The sequence below is a fragment of the Prinia subflava genome, chromosome 2, assembly GCF_021018805.1.
Source record: "Prinia subflava isolate CZ2003 ecotype Zambia chromosome 2, Cam_Psub_1.2, whole genome shotgun sequence".
NCBI classification, from domain to species: domain Eukaryota; kingdom Metazoa; phylum Chordata; class Aves; order Passeriformes; family Cisticolidae; genus Prinia; species Prinia subflava.
The window spans coordinates 13543880-13553503 of NC_086248.1; positions in this window are offsets into that span (position 1 = coordinate 13543880).

Sequence of the window (9624 nt, forward strand, 5' to 3'; positions counted from 1 at the left end):
GGATTCTATTCTATTCTATTCTATTCTATTCTATTCTATTCTATTCTATTCTATTCTATAGACTGAAATAAATATTAATTTAAGGAAAAAGTATTTCAGCTTCTAGTTCTTTCACATCCCTTGTTTGCAGCAATCCCTTGTTGGCAGCTGAGAGTGAGTTTTGGCTGTGTTAGTGGTTCAGAGCAGTTGGGTGTCCACCCTTCTGGTCAGTGCAATCCACAAACCTCCATCTGGAGACAGAAATTAATTTGTCAATCAATCAAATTAATATAAAAGAATGCTAATTCTTCTTGTAACACCAGAGATCTATCTAGACAAAAGAGAGGCAGAAGAAACATGTTGTGATATTTGCCCTGTTTTCTGCAATTTAAGGTCAGTTTCAGCTAAAGGTGACAGTTTGGTGTTTTTAAGATCCTGACTGAGGACTGATTAGTCTTCAGGGAATGGGATGTGCCTGGTGTATTGCTTTGGCAAACTGGACCCAGCCCTCAGGCTTGGGTTTGATATTCCTCTCACAAAGCCCTCTTACAAAAGTACTTAAAAAATAAAGATATAAAATCTACCCTTCTTAAAGAGCTGTGTTTGAAAATTACGCATGTAGTAATTTGCCTATATGTTCTCAAGCGTTTCAGTCTGAGTCAAAGACAAAAGTGGAAATGCTGTACTCTCCATATATTTTCATAGTGTGTTGTTCAGTGTCTTTTATATTCATGCTCTATGAAATTTCTTTATGAAATCTCTGAAGGAGCTCCTATAATAGATCTAGAAATCCTTGAATATTGACTAAAATTATTTTTATAGATTTTTTTCCTCAACATCCTGGTCCAAAGATGTAATTTCCTAATAAATTTAAGAGATAACTCTTCCCCACAATGGCAGGAAACAAGAACTTCAAGTATCTGCTGTGTTTACTTCAAAATGAAGACTTCAGCTCCTATTAAGCAGAAAGGCACTTTTGATGTTACTTTACCCTTTCTGTTCTGATTTTGGATACTGGTCAAAGAGATTACTTAGGACTCCTTCTATGTGATCAATTCCAGGCCACTGGCGAAGTCTGGCCTTAGGTGGGCAGTTTTAGAGTAAATTTACATAGTTGTTAAATATGTAAAGTGGCAGAAAATCCAGCTGCCTTTCTTTATTCATGGCTTGAGGTGGAAGTGGAGGAAGAGGAGGCAGTGGTGGTAAGTGCAGGACACTGAATTTTGCAATAGGTTTAGGAAGACAGCCAACATAAAGAGGAAAAAAATGTGAGCAGCAGCCAACACACAGACTACTTTGCTCAAGTTACATGAATGTTGATCTGTGTCTTGCTCCAGGTCATGTAAAGCAAGAATGAGGGTAACATTTGCAGCTATACCCTAATGTAAAATAATTGTGGTTTAACAATCCACACAACATATGTGACAATAATTAATTAACAGTTAGCCCTTTGTAGCACCCACGACTCAGTGCTTCTAAGTATGGGCTTGGAACCCTCTGTGCATTCATTTACCAAAGCCTCTGCACTTGAAATTCAAAATAATCAGTTTACCCTTTGATAAGTTAATCCTCCTGCTCCCTTCCACCTCCTCTCTCCCAGACCCCACAAAGCCTCAGAAATCTGGGTTATGGAAAATTGCCAAATTGAACCCATTTAGGCCTCAATTACCAAAGTGATTGTATCCTAGGATTATCCTGGAGTATGAGCTGCTCCCCTCTTGTCACACCACATTGCACCTACTGTGAGTATGTGGGTCCATTGGTCTAAGCTAAATTTTACTCACTGACATAGCTCACTAGAAACGAGAGGAGATTCTGGCCCTGGTTTTAAATATTTGAACAGGGTAAAAGCCAAGAAGGGTTGGAAATTATTTAGCCTGCTATTAGGAGATATAATTAGACATACTTGGGTATAATTAGACTTGGATTAAATAAAGGGGAAAAAAAGCAGCATGCAATAACAGCCTTGCTAACAGTAAAATCCCTTATACATGGAAATAGGGTGAAAATGTGTGAAAACCACAGTGGAAATGAAGTAGGTGACAGCATAGTTCTTTTATCTCCAGTATTATAGAGGGTGGATTATGCCCTTTGTTTGCTGAGTGAGGAAGAAAGAGTGACCCTGGTCAGCCACAAGCACAGCCACAGTTTGTGCTCAGGGATGCTGTCATACCTGGGTACCCCCATCTGGCCAGGGGCTGTTGAACAGGATGTGTCATCTCTCTGCAGAGCCTGTGGGTTTCCTTGTGCAAGGCACAGTGTTATATTAGGTGAGATCTACAATGAGCCTTTTTCACTCCTTCAGCAAAGGTGGGGTTGTTTCTCAGAGGGCTCCATGAGGAGAATGGCATAGGAAAGAATGATGCTGCTGCACCAAGCAATGACCCATCAGAGAAAATCCTGAGACTCTTACAGGGATATGCTGAGAATTAAGACTTTTTAGCTCCACACAGCAAACCATTCACAACTTAAGCCACAATTTTGCAGTTCTAGTAACTGAAGTTTACAAAGGTCCACCGCAGATATTTTCTCAGAAGATTTGTAAAAATAAAAACAAAACTGCATAGAGAAGATTATTAAGGTGGAAAAATCAAGCACACAAAATTTAGTGAATTCAAGTAACTTAAATTCAACTGAGTGTGATCCTAATTCCACCCTTTTGTGTGTTCTGATACAGTCTTTAATTGCATAATCACATACTCTTTGGTGAATAATTCCAGACCCAGGGCTGATTTGGGATTGTGCGAAGTAAATAAGGCATGAGACCACACAGAGTGAATGAAGTGGATAAAAAGGAATATTGAACAGCTGCCCTGTTTACTGTGTACCACCCACTAAATGAGGCAGTGATTCCACAGAATTTTTTTTTAAAAAATTGTACATGATCAATATAATTAAATACTCAATCATAATGCTTAAGTACAAGGAAGAGCAGAGGGGCAATATGGGCAAATCAAGCCCCCTTTCCTAAATCTGCCATTTAGTCAAACCACTTTTTTTTTTTTTGCTATTTTTCACAGGTTCCAAGAATGCCTGTTCTCACTCTCTCCTCCCAGTGACCGCAGTGCACTTTCGATTCAGTTAAACTAAATCCAACCTACCCTCATTAAACAAGTTGGAAATGCTTTCTCAGCCTGTTTTCCTTTCATTCAGTGTTATAGCAAGGGTGAGGTTCCATGACTGCATGACTAAGGCTATATATATGCCATGTATAGAACAAAGTGCATTTGATCTGACATTCAGATAGTGAATGTCACTCAGCACAAGCAGCTTTTGTATTAGAATATTGTCGTGTCATTGAGTGTCAAACTATTTCTTTTTCCATCCTCTAAAATAACATAAATCTTTTGATGCATCATCTCCATAGATAGTATATCATTCAAACATATCATAGGAAAGTTTCATAATTCCATTTGCACAGGGATGTTTTGGGAAGATTTGGAAAAGTTAGCAGACTTTCTACCAAATGTGTGGGTTTTCTGAAAGTCTTCTACTTCAAAAGCACAAAACATTAACACATGAAAAAAAAATCACTCCCAAATAATCAAAATATGTTTGAATCAACATGTTTATAGTTTTCAAAATCTTTGTCTCATGCCTGATGATTTTTTAAAAAATATAAAATAAATCCTAGAGCAGAGCTTCCAGCATTAAGATTAGTGCATATCTGCTTAGATTCAAAAGGGAGTGCATAATTGTCTCTAAAACATATATGAGAGAAAGTATAGCCCAGTGTTAGAAGTGGGGGCCAGGAAGCCAGTAAGGTGTTTCTGTTTGTGCCAGGCTTTTTTTTTTTTTGTTCAACCTTTTGAAATTACATCATCTGTTTTTTGCATAACATCCTCCCTTATAACACAGAACTAATGTGCCTCATAACTTTTATAATACATTTAATGTCTTTTGTACTCTGATGAAAATCATTGCAAAATTGCAAAGTATTCTTAAAATTTTTTGGTTGCTGAAAACCCATCCATGTTGTCTGGTATTTTCTTCAGATATCACTGGGACTGAAGAATCCATTGATCTTGATTTCCTAAAATATTTGTTTTTTCAAGGTGTAGAAGTGAAACTTTTAATCACCTGTCATTTTAAGAACATGTAACTTCAAAAAATTTACACATCTAATTTAAGCACAAATATTGACTATTTTTCTTGACCTGTTGTGCAGCACCTTTCCAGATCAATGTGTTATGCTGTTTCAGAATAATCTGGAGGTAAATTGCTTCCCAGAAGTTACTATCCTGTGCTTCAGAGACTCATACACCTTCTAGTACATGAAAAAAATGTCTGGGTACGTCTTGTCTTCCTCACAGAGGTGTTGTGAGCCTTAATGTGGTATTCTTTGAGCTGCTTGGATGAAAGATGTTCAGTGAAGGTATTTTTATGTCTCATTAAGCATGAAAAGAAGGATAAAGTGAAACTAGAAAACAAAGAAAAGAGAAGAAAATGTGGCTTTAAAGGGTATATGAGTCAGTAGTGTCAGTAATGAGAGGTTTGTTGGGTAACTGAGAGTCTCTTCCTGCCCTAGAACTTTGCTACACAGCCAGGAGATGCCTGAACAGATACTGTACCTACCATTAGAGTACACGTGTTTCTTGAAATCCCCTGTCTTTGCTCAGTACCATCACATACAATAAATACAATACATCTTTGAACTGTTGCTGAATGGATAATCTATAGTTCATAATTCAGACTGTTAGTATTTCCTTTGCATAATTATAACGGCAGGAAATACATAAGGCCTTTGTGGAACGTGAAAACTCTGTTGCCTTGGGCCATATTTAATGTGCAATAAATTATTCAGCAACAAAGCACTCTTCATTCTATTTGCAGTAAGTTAGAGCTAAGTGTGTGAGGTATACATAACCAACATGAAACAGAATTCACTGTCGCTGCCAAGGCTGAAGTTTTTTCTGAAGCCATTCGTCTCCTCTTCAGTGAGCCAAACCCCCATCAGGTGAAACCTGACATAACCTCATTGAATTTACCTTGGGAGTGTGAAGGGGAACCTCTCTGATCTCATCTGAGAATCAGAAAGGTCAAACGACAGGTGGTGTGGAATCTCACATTTACACAGACTATAGGATATTCCTTGTGTTTCCTTCTCTGTTCACATACATAAAGTGCTCTTGAATGGCAGTCTGTCAACAACAGTGTTGGAAAAACAGTACTAGTTTCTCTGACTGGATCCACCAGGCTTTTTAGCATGTGCCTCAGCTCTGTTTATGGATAGTAACCAGAACAGGTGATGTGCCATAGCCAGCCTCTGCTCCTCGTAAAATGATTTTTGTGTTCTATGGAACTTGTTTATCAAGATCTGCATTTTAGAGACCCATTTGATCCATGTAGGTCTTCATATGCTCAGACTGGACATGAAACTGTGTATATATATATATGTATATATAAAATACTTTTCTACTAATCAACAAGTCATCCACTCCAGCTACCTTAATGTTGTTCTATATACAGCTGGCAAGGTATATGTGCTACAAACGAATGATGTAACAGGTGAGAATTTTCTTTATTGAGTAAGAGTTCAAGGTAAAATTACAGAAGTGAGAATTAAATTAATGTATGTGTATATCAGCAGTTTTAAGAAGGGGAAGATTTTTGTGACACATCAAAGGGAAAATAAGACTTTTTTTTCTTAAATATACCAAATATTTGCTAATTGCTTTGCTCTCCAAGTCTCATAAAAGAAGAAAATATAAGTTCTCCTTGTATATGTTTCTAGATTCACAGTTTCTATCAATTCTCTTCTGACACTCTGCATTATCTCTGTATTTTCAGTCTTTGATTTTCTACAGGAAAAAAAAAGCAGTCTATTTTACCTCCAACTGCTGCCAGGAATAGGGTAAAAATTTCTTAGCAGCAATCACATTTGCTTTCCAGTTTCAGCATATTATTGTACCTGACTGTCTTCATTAGTGGGCATAGGAAGCACTCAGCCTTGCCAGGAGAGCTCCTGCAGGCATTCTACCCAAGCCCTCGTGCTTTATGAGGGAATTTGATGTTCCTGATCATTAAAAAGATTTGAATTATAAGAAAACTGTTGGCTCATGGAAGGTAAAAGAGGAGAGTTTAATGTCTGAAATGGTCAATTCCTAGAGGTTTCAGTGGAGCATGAAGTAACTTGATTTTTGCTAGATCCTGAATAAGAAAAGGTAGAAAATTCAGCTGAGGTGATTAAAAACAACTATCTACTCGAGTTCAGTGGAGTCAGCTTTTCCATGTGTATCTTCAATAATCTGGGTTCATTAGAAGATGGAGGCAGCCTGGGTTGTACCCCTTGCTCAAAGAACAATCTCATATTTTTGTAATAAGAGCTAAGTTCATATCTTCACTCTAGAAAGTAACTTTACTCAATTGTCTTTAATGGATACAGGCCCACTGAAGTATCAGTGACGAGGAATGTGCTGTGCACTCCTACCAGGGCAGTCTGCAGATGGGTGTTGAGTGTTCTTCCCCAGTAAGCAAAGGTGTGGATTCCAGTTCCTTCTGTAAGCAAAGGAACTCTGCTTGTTTAGTTGAAGAATATGCTACTGAGAAAAAATAAGTCTATGCCTCTGGTGGAAGGAAACAAAAATCCCTTGGGACATAGAAAAGGGTTTGTTTAGGTCATAATGTCACTGTAAGCTGAGTCCTAAGCTAGATATTGAATTGCTTAGCACCTGGAGGAAATGATGTGGCTGAGCATGGACAGAAACAGAACTGGCCACAGCTGAACTTATCACTGGCTCATACTTCAGTGAGTATGATCTTGTGTTTTCCACTTGAGTCAATCTTCTGAACGTTTCTCTCTGATGCAGCCTAAACCAGCTTTCCATGAGCCCTTTTTTTGCAGACCATCAGCTTTCTCAGAGCTTATGTGGCATGAAGAGGCAAGTTTTAGGCCAAGTTCACCCCTTAAAACTTAATTTGAAAAACTCAAATCAAAGATCTTGTTTTCCATGGAATTCTGATGCTTGACTGTCAGCAGAAAGGAGCCATTCAGTGTAGACTCAGCTTTTATTCTGCAGCTTCAATTCTTGCAAAACTTCTATTACTAAAGAAGGATTTCCTCATGTAATAGGAATGTAGGAGCAGATACACTAAAATAATAACAATAATAATCATATATTTTATTTGCTCTTACAAATATGTATAAGCTTCATGGAATCAGCTCAGCAAGTTTTAAATGTACTTACAGCAAGAAAAGTCTTGGTCTCTGCCTACCGAGTTCATTGTGGAAAATGAGAATCCTTTGCAGCTGTTGCTGTGTTATTTATAATACAAGTTTGGATCAAAAGATGGGTTTTAAAGAATTCCTAATGCTTTACTCTGCTGCCAAATATGTTCAGCTTTTAACAATGTTGAAACAGGCATTTCTACAGTGGCAGTTCCTCTAGGGTGATAAATCCCAGTTTATGTTCTACAGACGGAAGGTCTCCATGATCACTCTGCCTGTGTTCAAAAGCCAAGATTCAAATAAATCACACAAAACCAAAGTCTAAAGTCATATGTAGTATTTGCCTTGATCCCCTTCTACTCTCTCTAATTAAAGAATAGGCATTCTTTCATTAAATATCTTGTATTAAGCATTTCATTTTCATTACTAAATGTTCCTTTCCATTCACATGCTTGGCATCAATGATAACTGTAGCCTTTTGTTATGATCTGTGTTTCTTTTTTGCTGAATCCTTTATTGCACTTCTAAATTGCTCAGAGTCTGTTTGTGTCTGACTTTGACAGTGCTTTGCAAGAAGTTCATGTGCTGGACAGTATGATTGCTGAGCTGAGAGTTTGTATGCAGCTGTTAAAGTGCCACTTTCTAATTCAAATAGAAACACATCAAAGCACTGTGCATACTATTGTTTTTCTTCTCTACAGCTAATCCCTGTGTCTCAGCAGTGCCTTTCTATTACACTGATTACAAAACAGAGTTTTAAGTCAAACAAGATTAAAAAACATAGTACTGTGACTCCCAACCTAATTCCTGACAAATCTGTGATGCACCAGATGCTCCTTCCCTTGGAATGAGATGATGCACGGCTCTCTTTGGTTTATCACTGCACAGACATGTTTACTCCACCCAAGTTGCTCACGTGGAGTAGAAGAAAAGGCTGTTAAGGGAGGCGTACTTTCAAATGCCTTTGGGATTGAAAAGAGGAGCAGTCAGATTTCTTACTTCCTCACCTTTTGGTGCCCTTGTTCACATCTATTTTATTTCAGTAGTTTGGAGGAAGGAAGGAGGAAGGTATGTTGAGGTTTGAGCTGTTAAATTGTGGGAGCTAATGCTCATTGCGTGAGCCAGTCAGGAGAGTCTTCCCTGCACATAAAAGAAGGCTAAGAGCTGTCAAATATCATGATCTAAAAATACGATGAAAACTTCAGCTTTTGTGCTGTGAACTTCTTAAGGAAGCCAGGAAGAAAGCAAGTATAATTTCAAAACAAAAATAAAATCCTTCCCAAGCTACCTTTTCAACTCCAATTGCAAGAAATAATAATTATTTATAGACTTCATTCAATTGAAGCCTGTGAAGTTCCTTAACCTTTGGTAAGTCAAGGCAGATCAGGAGTGCCAAGGTGATTTCTTCTCCACATAAACATCTCCTGAAGGGACAGGGATTGGCAGGGACACCATGTGGCATTCTGCAACTCATGGTCTAGCTAATATTTCAGGAGACATGATACATGTGAGCTACAGGCCCAGTCCTGCACCTCTCAGTGTTAGTGGCAGCATTACTAATGATTTCATTAGGAGCAGGACCACGCCTGCTTTCAGCATTGGACACTCTCAGTGCTTTAAAGGCGTGCAGAGGAATTGTGAAGAGTGGGACTCAAGAGGCAGATCTGTGTCAAGAGGAAGAGTGATCCTGCTTGTGATCCCTGTTTGCACTGGAGGATTGTCCTTTGCCTCCCAGTGGGCACAGGGGCCCAGACAGAGCCCTTTTGTACCAGCAGTGATTTCCCCTTTCTGCCTGCAGCCAGTGGGAACAGCCTTTGCTCACACCCCAGCGCTGACTGAGCCTGGGGACAGAGTTGCTGCAGTAGCTCCCTGGGATGTTCCCAGTGACAAAAGAATTAACCCCCTCTGCAGAGATGCCCCGAGGCTGTTTGTGTGGCCCACCAGGATGATCTTTAATATTCACTGCTGACTGTAAAATAAGTGGGCACCAGAACACTAGTTTGTTCACCCATTCTACCTTTTACAGCTCCACAGCCTGGGGCTCTTTCAGTAAAAACCTGAGCCTGAACATCACTAAATGGAGCCATCACACAAAGGAGCTCTTTTACCCCCCTCATCACCCCCTAGTTAGGAAAAAAATAAGCTGCAGCAAAACTTTCTTCTATGCAAGCTCCTCCAGGCTTCCTTCAGTCAACACTGATCATAGAAAAATATTTAAGACTTTATATTTAAAATATAAAGACTTTAAGCTCCATCATGATTTCATCAGTAAAATAATCTTTAACATTAAGTATTTTAAAAAAAAATAGGAGAGGAGTTAGGCTGTTCTTGAAGCCTAAGCGCTATCAATGCAGGTTCAAAACTGGTTAAAATGCCACTGTTGAACTCTCCTCCTCCTGGGGTAACTCCTTTTCCTTTTCTGACCATATATGGTTATTCTACATGTTTTAAGTTACAGCTGAAAGAATCCTTTAGTT